This window comes from Gopherus evgoodei, chromosome 8 (genome assembly GCF_007399415.2).
Source record: "Gopherus evgoodei ecotype Sinaloan lineage chromosome 8, rGopEvg1_v1.p, whole genome shotgun sequence".
NCBI lineage: Eukaryota > Metazoa > Chordata > Testudines > Testudinidae > Gopherus > Gopherus evgoodei.
The window spans coordinates 41,361,401-41,375,306 of record NC_044329.1 but is presented as its reverse complement, the minus strand read 5'-3'; the positions used below and the strand labels follow the sequence as shown (position 1 = coordinate 41,375,306).

At 50.4% G+C, this 13,906-nt stretch overlaps 1 non-coding gene across 1 annotated transcript; it reads left to right on the top strand.

Moving 5' to 3' along the window:
* The first annotated feature begins 13,330 nt into the window (after nt 1-13,330).
* TRNAS-UGA lies at nt 13,331-13,412 on the top strand. The gene has a single exon. It is a non-coding gene; the product is annotated as a tRNA-Ser (tRNA).
* The last annotated feature ends 494 nt before the right edge of the window (nt 13,413-13,906 follow it).

Here is a 13,906-nt window from a genome sequence, read left to right as displayed (position 1 = left end):
AGCATCATTTAAGTTTGTTTCACTGGCTTGGGTTGGGTTGAGGTTGTGACCCTGAGTACAGGGGTTCCTGCACTCTCTGCTCTTAGTCCCTCAGGGAGTGGACAATGGAGCTGCTTCAGAAATTGGACAGAAAGTTGCCTAAGGAAGTATAACATAAGTGAGAAGAAAAGTACCGTCAACACCTCCCTGGTGGTCTAGTGGTTTGGATTTAGCACTTTTACTGCAAAGGCCTGGGTTCAATTACCAGTTAAGGAAAAGTGACTTCATGTCAGAAAACCTTCAATCATTTTTTGCTTCCAATTTAAACAAATCCTTGTTTCTTCCTGGTTCCCCCTTCTTCTACATGATGTTGGGAAGGACTTTGAAGACCACATAAAAATCAAACCTTCTCACTGACTAGTAACAGAATATGGGCATGTTTCCTGTGTGCAACTGGAAGAACAGGCTGCATGCCCTTTTACACAAATAGACATGTGCAAATTATTCCCCCTCTTGCTAGCTAGCCTAACCAACGTTATAATAAAAATAATAGACTTTCAGGTTGACCCAACATTAATATTTTTTTCCAATTTTCTTGCTGAAACAAAACCAAAAAATCATTTTGGGCTAAGAAAAATATTTCAGCCAATAAAATATTCTGTCAAACATTTTCATCCCATCTTTGGAAGTAACTATCCCGGAGAAACTGATCATTAGCCTCTTTTATTCCTGAGGTCTAGCTGCTGAAGTGTTCTAAGCATGGACAATGGGCCTTTAACCTGTTGCCCACTGGTTACTACCTTGCTCAGGTAGCTACTGATGAAAGGGAATGTGATTTAGTGGCAGATCTACTTCTATCCCTCTGCCCAGCTAGGGATGTTTGTTTCACATTGCATGTAAAAATACAATAAATGCATTTTGTTGGTATCTAAACCTGAGATCAAGATAAAACAATGTGATTGTAAGTCAGTGAGAAAATCTCTGCTGAGTTCTACAGAAGGAAGGCTTTCTCATCAGGTTCTCACACAAGATAAAAGTTCTGAAGATTCTTAGAGCTTCCAGACACAGACGCCAGAGTTTTCAGAAGGTCTTACACTCACCCTTAGAGCCAGAATTTCAGAAGAACTCAGCTGCCATTTGGGCAACAGAAATGTTGGCCACGTTTTCAGACAGGCTGAACACACTGAGGGCTGAGCTATTTTGCAAACAAAAGGTGGTGGCAGTTTTTAACTCAATCATCAGAAATGCTGCAAGAGCTCCTCCAATTTGCCCATCTCACAAGGAAACAAAACACAGTCAAATCTCCCAACCAACAATGATCACATCTACTCTCTTTTCCATGGGTATTTGCCTGACAGCTCCCAGGGACCCATTCAACAAGACAGGAAATCCAAATTCAGTAAAGTCAAGGGAAGATTTTTCATTGCAGGTTTCACTGACTGGGAGGGTCAGACAGAAAAATTTGGTTATTTAATGCCGGACTACTAGGGTCTCCCTTATTCCATTCCTGTCTCTGACATTTCCTTTTTCTCAGGCACAGGGAGTGACCTATGTCTGGATTCTCTCTGTCTCCCATCAGGTGTTGGGATGGTGAGTGAGAATGAGGAGGAGAATCCCCAGCAGGAAGATGCTGAGCAAGTAGAACCACATGGGACATTATCAGGAAGACCCAAATGAAATGTTTCGGGAGTTGTGCACTGCCAGAAAAAGTAAAAGCCTGTGAGACTCAGCGGAGGCCAGAGGAAAACTTAAGTAGGCTCTCATACCTTATTACATGTGAGAAAATCAACTCTGCTACACATGCTCTCAGTGTGGGAAAACCTTCATAGAGCACTCAGATCTTGTCAGACATCGCAGAATCCACAGTGGAGAGAGTCTCTACATATGCTCTGAATTTGGCAAAAGCTTCAATCAGAGCTCATTCCCCATTAGACATCAGAAAATCCAAATGGGAGAGAACTGTAAGCAATGCCTTGATTAGGGCTGGCCAAAGATTTGTTTTTAAAAAAATCACATTTGCTAATTCCAATATAGTGATCTTTGCACCATCTTCAGCGCAGTCTCTCAGCTCCCCCAGATGAGTTGCCTGCTTCTGCCTTTTGAAGCTCACACCACTTTGGGGTCAGTCCTGTGATCTTTTCTATCAATCAGCTCCTTTCCTTTTGACTCGTAGGAGTTTGTGTCGCTCCAGCCAGGAATGTTCATCAGCTCCAGGTGGGGAGAGAGGTTTGATCCCAACAGGCAACACTGAGGCAAAAGCTCCCTGTGCCTTCCATCCACGAGGGTTGCACATGGCATTGGTTGCTCAAGTTAGTGATCTTGGTGTAGAAAAACAATTATAGATGTATTGCAGATGCAGCCCAGGTGCAGTGGTTGCATTAGCTTTTCCCTTGACCTGACCTAAACTCCATCACTTTCCTAGTCTGAACAAACCCTGAGCATCATGGTTATACTGTTGCCCCATTTCAAAGCAATTGTTAGTCATCAAGTTCCCCCTTTGGAAACAAATTGTTTCATTCCAAGTTGCTCTGGTGTTACTTCAAGTTGTGTTGGAGAGCAGATATTTTCCTACCATTTTCCTCATTTGAAATATATTGAACTATAACAAAGAGCAGCAACAGGGCAGGGAGAGGGAAAAATGTCATTTCACACTCTATAACAACAGAAGAAGATAGGCTGAGTCAGAGGGATTCCATTATTCCCCATCGCCATCTCAATCCCTCTGTTGTTCAATTCGCTAGGTCAGTATTTTTTCCAACGGTTTGAGAAGAGGATTCCCTAGTAAATGACTTTTAACTAAGCAAGATACCCATGCACTGGGCTCCCAAAGCAGTTGTGGCCCAGGCCCTGCAGGAGGTTACTCCTGAAGAGATTTCCTTTGTAATCAGATGCATGTTGTCTGTTATATGGGAAATACAATTCCTATCTAGGTAGAGATGGGAAGCAGGGCAATGACATTTCGGTTTAGCTCATCCCTGGGAGATGCTGCAAATATGTAGAAAATGAAAACCGTGTTGAATGTGATATAGCTGCAGAAAGAGACCTATTTTCCATAGATACCTGACATTTGGTGTTTTCTAAACCGCACCTGAATTTAGTCCCTAATTTAAATCTGTGCCATCAGATTAAAGAAATGAAAGGGCATAGTTGGAGGAGTTGTACCTCACTATCACTACTGATCTGTTGTGTGGTTGGTGAAGAATTCTACACCAGAGACGTGTAAAATTACTCCAAGTAAGATCAAAGATTTGACAAGAACTCAGGTAGAAATTGCAGGTAGTGGTGGTTGATTTTCACCCCAGAGATGGAAGCTGTGGTGACCTGTGGCCCAGGTAAATTATTTTTAGAAAGCTGCTCCCTAGTTATGTGGCATTGGTCACACTCCTAAAGAACGCCATGATTAAATTGGGCACAACTGTCTGTTACCATTTGGATCCAAAGTTTCATGAAGCACAGAGAGAAACAGCTGATTCCTTCAGAGCCATTCCATGTCTATGGGCCCCAGTCTGGTTGCCTTGCTGGACAAGAAGCACTTCCATGCTTGGCAAACAATGGTAGCCAATGAGGGAATGTATCAGATTCGAAGTTCAGACTGCAGGATACTTGAATGCTGAATCCAGAGTCTGTGGTTTAGTCCAGGCCTGCACAACTCATAAAGTGGCGAGGGCAAATATTACTCCAAAGAAAACAGCTGAGCATTGAAACCCCCGGGTCCCATTGAACCCCCCCTAGTGCTGCCGAAATACCCCACAATGCCACCCAGCCTTTTCAAAACACAACCCCCAGCACCACCCAGCCTGCAAAAACAACACCTTTGCACCGCCGAGCCCCCCCAAAACAACCTCCCCCAAGCACCGCCGGCCCCATGGAAACAAACCCTCCTTCCCCAGCACTGTCCCGCCAAAACAGTGGTATTGAACCTTGGTAATATGTTATAGCTGGCCCCTGAGGTAGTATAATTAAGGTAAAAGAAAAATGTCTTTTTGCTAAAAGTAGAATAGGATCTTCCCTCCACGTTGTAATCAGTTGCCCTGTTGAATGAATGAGGTGTGACTGAGGAAGGTGTAGAAGGTTAGCCACTGACTCACCACTCGCCTTCTCAGCCCCCCAACCCCCTGTTCACCTCCTCAACCCCCCTCCACAGCTACCAGCTCACCCGCCCCCCACCACTGCATGTCTGCTCACCTCCTCAGCCCCCAATGGCTCACCTGCCTGCCCGCCCCCCCTTCTCAGCTCTCCTCCCCCACCGTCAGCTCACCTGACCCCCCACCAATGCCCATCCGCTTGCTTCCTCAGACCCCGACTCCCCCGGCTCCCCTGCTCCCCTGCTCACCTCAGCTCACCCCTCCCCGGCTCGCATACTCACCCCCTGCCACTGCTCTTCTGCTCTCCTCCTCAGCCTCCCACCCCCTCGGGCAGTGATGAGCTGCCAAAATCTTAACAACTGGTTACCTCTTCACCCCACACCGGGGTCATGACCCACTCCCACCCCCCGGGACTCCTGCCCCATCCAACCACTGTGTTCCTTGACGTCCCCCCAGGACTCCTACTCCATCCACCCTTCCCTGTCCCGTGACTGCCCCTCGTCACCCCATCCAACCCCTCCTCTCATTCCTGATGGCCCTCCTGGGATCCTTCCCCCATCCAACCACCCCTTCTCCCTTTCCCCTGACCACTCCTGGAACCTCTGCCCCTGACGGTTCACGCAGGAAGCCTGGGAGGGCTGAGAAGCAAATGGTGGCTCAGGTCCAGGGAGGTGGGAGGGAGGTTGGTGAGCTGGTGTGGGGAGCGGTTCTGCTGTGCGCCCCCCGGGTTATCTGCTGCAGTGCGGGTGGCCCCCCTGCCCCAGCTCACCTTGTCTCTGTCTCCACCAAGCATTCTCAGAACCACAATAACCGCATGAGGAAATAAGGAACCAGATCAACAGAGCCAGACGTGTACCCAGAAACCTCCTACTGCAAGACAAACCCAAGAAAGAAACCAACAGGACTCCATTGCCCATCACATACAGTCCCCAGCTAAAACCTCGCCAACGCATCATCAGAGATCTACAACCCATCCTGGACAACAATCCCACACTTTCACAGGCCTTGGGTGGCAGGCTAGTCCTCGCTCACAGGCAACCTGCCAACTTGAAACATATTCTCACCAGTAACTGCACACCGCACCATAGGAACTCTACCTCAGGAACCAATCCATGCAACAAACCTCGATGCCAACTCTGCCCACATATCTACACCAGCGATATCATCACAGGACTTAACCAGATCAGCCATACCATCACCGGTTCATTCATCTGCACGTCCACCTATGTAATATATGCCATCATATGCCTACAATGCCCCTCTGCTATGTACATCGGCCAAACTGGACATTCGCTACGGAAAAGGATAAACAGACACAAATCAGATATTAGGAATGGCAATATACAAAAATCTGTAGGAGAACACTTTAACCTCCCTGGCCACACTATAGGAGACCTTAAGGTGGCCATCCTGCAGCAAAAAAAACTTCAGGACCAGACTTCAAAGAGAAACTGCTGAGCTTCAGTTCATCTGCAAATTTGACACCGTCAGCTCAGGATTAAACAAAGACTGTGAATGGCTTGCCAATTACAAAACCAGTTTCTCCTCCCTTGGTTTTCACACCTCAACTGCTAGAAGAGGGACTCATCCTCCCTGATTGAACTAGGTAATTATCTCTAGCTTCCCTGCATATATATACCTGCCTCTGGAAATTTCCATTACATGCATCTGACGAAGTGGGTATTGACCCACAAAAGCTCACTCTCCAAAACGTCTGTTAGTCTATAAGGTGCCGCAGGACTCTTTGCTGCTTTTACAGATCCAGACTAGCACAGCTACCCCTCTGATACTGTGCACTGTTGTTGGTCTGGAGCTCATTTGAGGGCAGTTTACTCAAGTCATTCAATATCTGAAATTCAAGATCTGATGGTTAGTTTCAGAATCAGGGCTCTTGGGTCCTTTTCCCAACTCTGCCACTAGCTGGCTGTGTGACCTAAGACAAGTCAATTCTCCTTTCTCAGCCTTAGCTTCTCCCTCTTTCAAGTAGGGATAATAATGATCCGCTCCTACCTACCTCTCGATGGGTGGAGGATGAGGATCCATTGCAGACGATACCAAACTGGGAGGGATTGCAACTGCTTTGGAGGACAGGGTCAAAATTCAAAATGATCTGGACAAATTGGAGAAATGGTCTGAGGTAAACCAGATGAAGTTCAATAAAGACAAATGCAAAGTGCTCCACTTAGGAAGGAACAATCAGTTTCACACATACAGAATGGGAAGAGACTGTCTAGGAAGGAGTATGACAGAAAGAGATCTAGGGGTCATAGTGGACCACAAGTTAAATATGAGTCAATAGTGTGATACTGTTGCAAAAAAAGCAAACGTGATTCTGAGATGCATTAACAGGTGTGTTGTAAACAAGACACGAGAAGTCATTCTTCCGCTCTGCTCTGCACTGGTTAGGCCTCAACTGGAGTATTGTGTCCAGTTCTGGGCACCACATTTCATGAAAGATGTGGAGAAATTGGAGAGGGTCCAGAGAAAAGCAAAAAGAATGATTAAAGGTCTTGAGAACATGACCTATGAAGGAAGGCTGAAAGAACTGGGTTTATTTAGTTTGGAAAAGAGAAGACTGAGAGGGAACACGATAGCAGTTTTCAGGTATCTAAAAGGGTGTCATCAGGAGGAGGGAGAAAACTTGTTCACCTTAGGGGAGTTTCACGGTGTTTAGCTCCAAGAAATTCTAAAGTTTGCTAAAATGTCTACTCTGTGGAAACAAGAAATGGTCGGAGCCAAACTTTTTAACCACTGCCTTTTTTAACGCCTGTTCAGGGATGTGAGTCCCTGTCTCTCAGGTGCCTGGGGTTCTTTGCCAGCAGGAGAGAAGAGGTTTCTGGCTCTGTTTTTGTGACCTTAACAAACCAGGTGTTGTGCCCCAGTTCTTGTCTGAGATCCATGAAAAAGAACATCTTCCCATCCATGACCAAGAGAGCAGCTATCTTTAAAAGGGGAACAAAGAGACCCCTGGGACTTACAGACTAGCTAGCCTCACTTCCACAGTTGGAGAGATACTGGAATACATTCTTAAACAATCAGTTTACAGGATACTTTGGTTCTTAGGACTAGTGAGCATGGATTTGTAAAGAACAAATCATTCCAAACCAACCCTCTTTCCTTCTTCGGCAGGGTTCCGGGCCTAGTGGAGGTGGGCAAACAGTAGAAGGGATTTATCTCGGTGTTACTAAGGCTTTTGACACAGTCCTGTAGGGCAGTCTTACAAGCAAATGAGGAAAATGCGGTCTAGACGCATACAGTGTGATGTGGGTGCAGAGCTGGTTGAAAGCCCAGACTCCAAGAATCAAGGGTAGCTCTGTTAGTCTGGATCTGTAAAAGCAGCAAAGAATCCTGTGGTACCTTATAGACTAACAGACATTTTGGAGCATGAGCTTTCGTGGGTGAATATCCACTTCATCAGATGCATGTAGTGGAAATTTCCAGACTCCAAGAGCCCTTCTCCATGTTTGGCTGTCCAACAGAGAGGTTGTTCCTGTCGGGTACGGCAGGGAGCAGTCTGGGGTCTGGTACTATTCAATATTTTCATTACTAATTTGGAAAATGGACTGGAGAGCATGCTTCTAAAATTTGCAAATGAGTATAGGATTGGAATTCAAAACGCCTTTAACAAATTGGAGAATTGGTCTTCTTGAGCCAAACTCCATGCTAGGCCCCTCTCTCTAGACTGGGATGAAGTGAAACCCCAGATCCAAACACTTCTCTTCCTGGGCAGTGCGCTCTGCCCTTGAATGGTCAGATGCTGCTTACCACTGTCAGAGCAGCTTCCGCTGGGGGATTTTCCCAGCAATTTCCAATAGCGGGAAAGTATGAAATCCCCAGCAATGGAACTCAGGAGTCCTGACTCCCAGTCCCTGGTCCAGTGACTCCAGCGGAGCACACTCCCTCTCAAAGGCAGGGGGAGCAGCCATAAGGGCCTGCTTGTAATTGCCAGCTGTGGGAGGGAGTGTGCAGCAGTGGTTAGCGAAGGGGCCTAGAAAGAAGGACTGCTGGGTCCCACCCATCCTTCTGACACTTGGTGTGACCCTGAGCCAGTAGCTTCACCTCCCCAGGCCTGTCTCATCAGTAGGGTTGGGGTTGCAGTTCCGACAGCCCAGGGGGGTTGGGAGGCTCCAGGAAGGTGTGTAAAGTGCTGGGATTTCAGGATCCCGGAGGCGCTGTCACCCCCCGCACTAGGATGAAGTTCTGCACCCTCTGCTGCTGTCCAAGTTTCTCCTTTCCTTGGCAATAAGACAGACTCTTGTTTTCCCAGCCAGCTGATCATCCAGTGTCATCACCCTGCCTGCTGGCTAGGCAGGGTTACTCCTCAGGTCACCACCCCCCTCTCCAGCTTGCCTTGGGCTTCGAGAGTGAGGAGAAGGGCAAGGGATGACACTCAACCTCTTCCATTCATCGCCCCGTCACCAGGGCAAGTGAGTGGCATTAGGGTTGCTCGGTGATGTCCCCTGTCTGTCTGGAGAGAGGCAGAAAGATGGGGAGAGAATCTCTCCCAAAGGACACTGGATTTGCAAACAGCCCCCAAGAGCCCCTCACTCTCAGACCTAGACTCTCCAGAGCTGTCTCCAGTGTGTTCGGCAAGGTCCCAGCAATGGGGTTCCCAGGAATTCCCTTGTGGGAGACTATATCCCAGGCTGAGAGTCTCTGAGCTGGGACAGACCTGGGGAGCTGCTGAGCATGGAAATCAATGGGAAACGAGGGGGTCTTGGCCTTGCTATGCCTAGGGAAGTTGAAGTGAGGAATGGTTTCCCAGGAGAAGTCCGGACTCCTGGGTTCTGTTCTTTCCCTAGCCTGGGAGGGGGGTGGCCAGGAGAGTGTGTCCTGGACTGGCAGGAGGGAGCTTCTTGTCCAAAGTGACCGATGGTCTTTGTGACTGACCCCAGTGCTCGAAAAGGACAAGACTCCTTGGTTCTTGCAGCCCCAGGGATGAGGAGGGGGAACATTGAGGGGGAGCAGATCATGCAATGAACTCCTGCCAGTGTGTGTAGCTTGCACGCCCTGCACCCCAGTGGTGGGAGGATGAGCTGCTCTGGCTGGGGCAGGGATGGGGAGAGACCAAACAGGCTGGTTAGTGAGAGGATGCCTTAACCCCAGACTCACACTTTCTCCCCGCTTGGTTCCAGGATGGCCAGGCTCCTGAGGATGTTCAGGAAGAAGGCTCTGCAGGTGGCCCCAGAGCCTGAGAGAAGCAGCTGCCATCTTCCCCAAGAGCGGAGCGGCCCCTCCGTCCCCACTGGCGGGGAAGGAGCTCCTGTCCGGGCCAGGAGGTGGAAGTGCCCAGCCTTCTGGAAGAGGAAACCTGCTCCCGGCGCAGGCGCCGAGGTGGGAGAGGCACCGGCCAGGCCGAAATGGAGTTGGGCCAGGATGTGGCTGGGCAGGCAGGACCCAGCCCAGGAGAAGAACTGGGCAGGGTGGCTCTGGGACTTGTTGTGTGGGCAGCAGCAGCCCCAGGAGCCCAGCCCTGATTTCCAGGAGGAGGCATCGCCCTGCCCTGTCAGTGGGGACCTTCCAGCCTTCCCAGAGCAGGAGGTGGAGGATCCCTCTTCCAGCACCAGCAGCTCGGCCCACTCCCCGTGGGACAGCAGCAGTGCCCGGGACTCGGACATCAGCATGGACGACGGATGCTTCTGCTTTGTTCCAGTTGAGGAGCCAGACTGGGATCAGGGAGGGATGAGGAGGGGGCTGTGAACACCCCAGGCCCAGGCCCTCGAGTAGTGCTATGGGGGCAGGTCCCCAGCTCAGGCGTCTGGACTGAGCTACTGAACCTCACTGACACTAGATGCTGCCACTTTAATTCTTGGTGCTCCATTGGGCGGGGGGGTGGGAGGCACCTCCCAGCGACTCCAGGACAGTGGGGGGGGGTCTCTTTGCTATGGACTCCTGAAGGAGTAAGGGGCTGACGACATTGAGATTACCTGGAATCAAATACATTTGAGATACAAGTACATAGCCCATATTCATAACTTCAAATACAAAAATGGCACACACATACAGCCAGCATAATTATAACCAGCAAATCATAACCTTTTCATAGACGCCTCACACGCCAAACTTTGCACAATATTTGCTGCAAATATATAATAGTGGTGGCAACAATGATCTCTACGGTCCCAGTTCATATTAATAACATCACAGAAGGCTATAGAGAAGTGGGAGGGAGGCGTCTTCCAGTCAGTGTGTCTCATCGGTTTCTCCCTTGCCTCTTGGGTCGAGGTGGGTGTGACGAACTGGGAATGTTCTTACTGTTTGCTCTGAATATTGTGTTGGTGCCTCAGTGTCCCCTATGCAGTTCTTAATATCTAGGTGATGGGATAAAGGTGTGTGATTGCTGCAGAGCAAAGGGCCAGTGCACCTAAATGCCTGTCACTCTGTCTCCTAGCAACTGATGGCCTGGGATCCTCCTCTGCAAAGGTGCCAGCTGAAGGTTTTGGAGACAAAGAGATCAGGGACCTCCTGGCCCGGGAAAGGAGCTGAGCAGAGAGGAGGGGCTGGAGGGGGTTGTTAGTCTGGAGCAGGCTGGGAACGATGAGTTAAGTGCAGACATGGGGGTCTGGCTCACTGCCCCCCAGAATGCAGGGCCGGCTTTAGGCTGATTCGCCCGATTCCTGGGAATTGAGCCCCAAGCCTAAGAGGGCCCCGCTCTTTAGACACCTTTTAATTTTTTTTTACTTACCCCTGCTGCGATCTGCTCCAGGGTCTTCCATGGCCCAGCTCCCCTGACCAAAGCACCGGCGGGAGCGCGGCTGCCCCACAGCTCCGCTCTCTCAGCTGGCTCTTTGACCAGAGCACCGCAAGCTCCGTGGCCCCGCTCTCCTGGCTGGAGCTTCGGCCGGAGCGCGACAAGCCCCACGGCCCCAGCTGGAGCTCCGGCCGGAGCGCGACAAGCCCCGTGGCCCCGTCTGGTGCTCCGGCTGGAGCGCGACAAGCCCCATGCCCCCGGCTGGAGCTCCGGGCTCTTTAAATAGCCCCCAGAGCCCCCTGCTACCTCAGGGCTTTGGGGGCTATTTAAAGGGTCAGGGCTCCAGCTGCCTCTGCCACCCCAGTCCTTTAAATAACCACCGGAACCCTGCTGCCCCATGCATTCCCCAGGGCTTCCACGGCTATTTAAAAGGTCCAGGGTGGGGTAGAAGCAGGGGAGCCCCAAGCCCTTTAAATAGCCCCCAGAGCCCTGGGATAGCGGGGAGCTTGGGGGCTATTTAAAGTGCTGGGGTTCCAGCTGCATCTGCTGCACCCCCTGTCCTGCCCACACCAGCCCCACACCCCACTGCCTGCAGCCAGCTCTGCACCCCCTGCCCACAGCCAGCCCCTACCAAACCCCCCGCCCTGTCTCCAGCCAACCCCTGCTGCACCCCGCTGCCTGAAACCAGCCGGTCCAATACTCCTGTCTCCAGCCCTGCCAACCCCTGCTGAACCCCCCTGTGGCCCTGCCTGAAGCCAGCCCGCCCCACACTCCCCTGTCTCCAGCCACCCCCACACCCTTTGTCCTGCCTACAGCTAGACACTACCTCCAGTCAGCCCCTGCCCTGCCTCAAACCAGCTGCATGTCCACTGCTGCCCTGCAGTTCCCAGGCCAGTAACCTGCACACTTGCTTCAATGAAGGGGGCAGGAAGCAGTGGGAACCCAAACATGTGCACAGCCCCAGGGAGTGGCGTAGACCTACACATGTGAAGCGGCAGTCATTAATAACCAATCAACAGCATATATGATGCAATGTACATAATATACAATTTTATTATTTATATAGTTATGGAAAGTAAATAATACATGGAAGAAATGGAAGGCTTTTTTTTACGCTTTTTTCTTTTTAAGTCATCCCTGCCAGGACCCTGCTGAAAGTGTTCGAATTGGGCCCCGCACTTCCTAAAGCCAGCCATGCCAGAATGGATCTGGCTGAGGTGTCTGGATCGCTGTATCTACAAGCTCTGTTTTAAACCCTGTTCCTGTCATCGAACAAACCTCTGTTTTCCTGGCTGGCTGAGAGTCACGTCTGACTGCAAAGTGGGGGTGCAGAACCCTGTGGCTTCCCCAGGACCCCACCTAGGTGGGCTCGCTGTGGGAAGTGCAGAGAGGGGCAGAGGATGCTGAATGCTCCAAGGAGAGACCTAGGAGGTGAAGAAGTGTGAGTTTCTTGCCCTGAACAAGTCTGCTCCAAGGGAGAGGAGGCTCCCCAAAGTCCTGACTGACTTTGTGGGGAGCTGTTCCAGAGCATTGCCCTGGGACTCCGTGATAGCGGGAAGGGAGCGAAACTTGCTGGGCTGAAGGTTTTGCGCTCGGCATTGAAGATTAAGCCCAACCCCCCGGCATGGCTGGGTTGGGGTTGTCCTGGGCTATGTGAGGGGAGGGCTCATCTGGGAGAAGGGGCAGATGAGGGGATTTTGTCTCTGATAGATAAGGGCTTTGTCAGTGGGAAGCTGTAGGTCACATGAGGAGGGTGACAGTGGGCTTTGAGCTAGGGCAGCAGCAGCAGGGGAGCAATGTGTGTGTGCCGGGGGGTTCACTTGGTAAAAATGAAGCTGCCAAGCCGCTCCCTCTACTGGAGCAAAAGCCTCTCATTTATCTCCTCAACTCCCCTCTATGAAAATCTCCACCCCTCCCCTGGCACTGAGAGACCCCCCTCACTCCTATGCAGATTTGTAATTATATGGGCTCTTCCTTGGCCTTCTCCAAATAGTTTTCCCGAAAAATGATCAAGGACATTTCACAGGAGAAAAACAAACCAAACCAGAGAAACCCCCACCACACACAGTTTGGGTCTGAATTTTTCTACTGAAATTTTGAGACAATAAAACTCATCCCTTTGTTAGCCAGAAACCAAAGCTAGACCTCCCCCACTGTAGCTATAACTTCTGCTACCGAACCATCAATGCTCTGACTCCTCTTGTGAGACATTTCTCTGCACAATACTGCTGCTAATCCAGTTACTGACTCCAGGAAACATTTTCCTTAGCCTGGTTCTGTGTGTCACTGGTTTCTCTAGCAAAGATCAGTCCCTGGCCCTGTGGTCCAGACATCCTCATTCACATCAAGCTTCAAGTTGAGAATCATTTCCCATTCCCGCTCTGTGGGAGGGGAGACTTTTAAACACGCTCTCTGTGAGACTGCACATGGCTAAGCAAAGAGAAAAAACCCCAAATCTCGCCTGTGCTTTGGCAACCAGATTTGCGGTGGGAATTTTGTAGTTCAGATGACTTCAAGCCTGGACATTGTGATTCTTTACTGGTTTCTCTGGTATTGGGGCATTTTTGTGCTCACAGCTGTGATGGCTGAGTGGTTAAGGCATTGGAGTTGAAATCCAATAGGGTTCCCCTGCTCAAGTTTGAATCTTGCTCACAGCGAGGCCTGTATTTTAGCCAGTCTCTCACCCAGGCAATACTTCTGTACAACCCCCTGAGACACTCTCAAATCTCTCCCCACTCCAAGTAAATAGTGTTCTGCTCCTTTCATAGAGATGCCTGGGGCGCCACCTCACACTGTGTCCCTGAGGTGTCAGGCAAACTCTCAGCACCTGACACCTCTGCCACTCCCCTGGTGCCCCATAGATCAGCCATAGCCCTGGTTCTGCTCCTCTCTCTAGAATGCGAAAGAAGCCAAGTCAGCAACTCCATGGGAGCTATGGGGCTGGAGAAAAACAGAAAAAATAGGTGCTTAGCAGCCACCTCCCCCCCTCCACTACAGGCCTTGATGACAAGCTCCTCCTCTTCCCCTTCAACACCTCCCACTTGCCAGTGATCAGCTGTTCAGTGGGGTTCAGGAGGCGCTGGGTGGGATGGGGGAGGAGCAGGGACGTGAAGAGGTGGGAGAGGGAGAGGAATGGTGCAAGCCGGGAAGA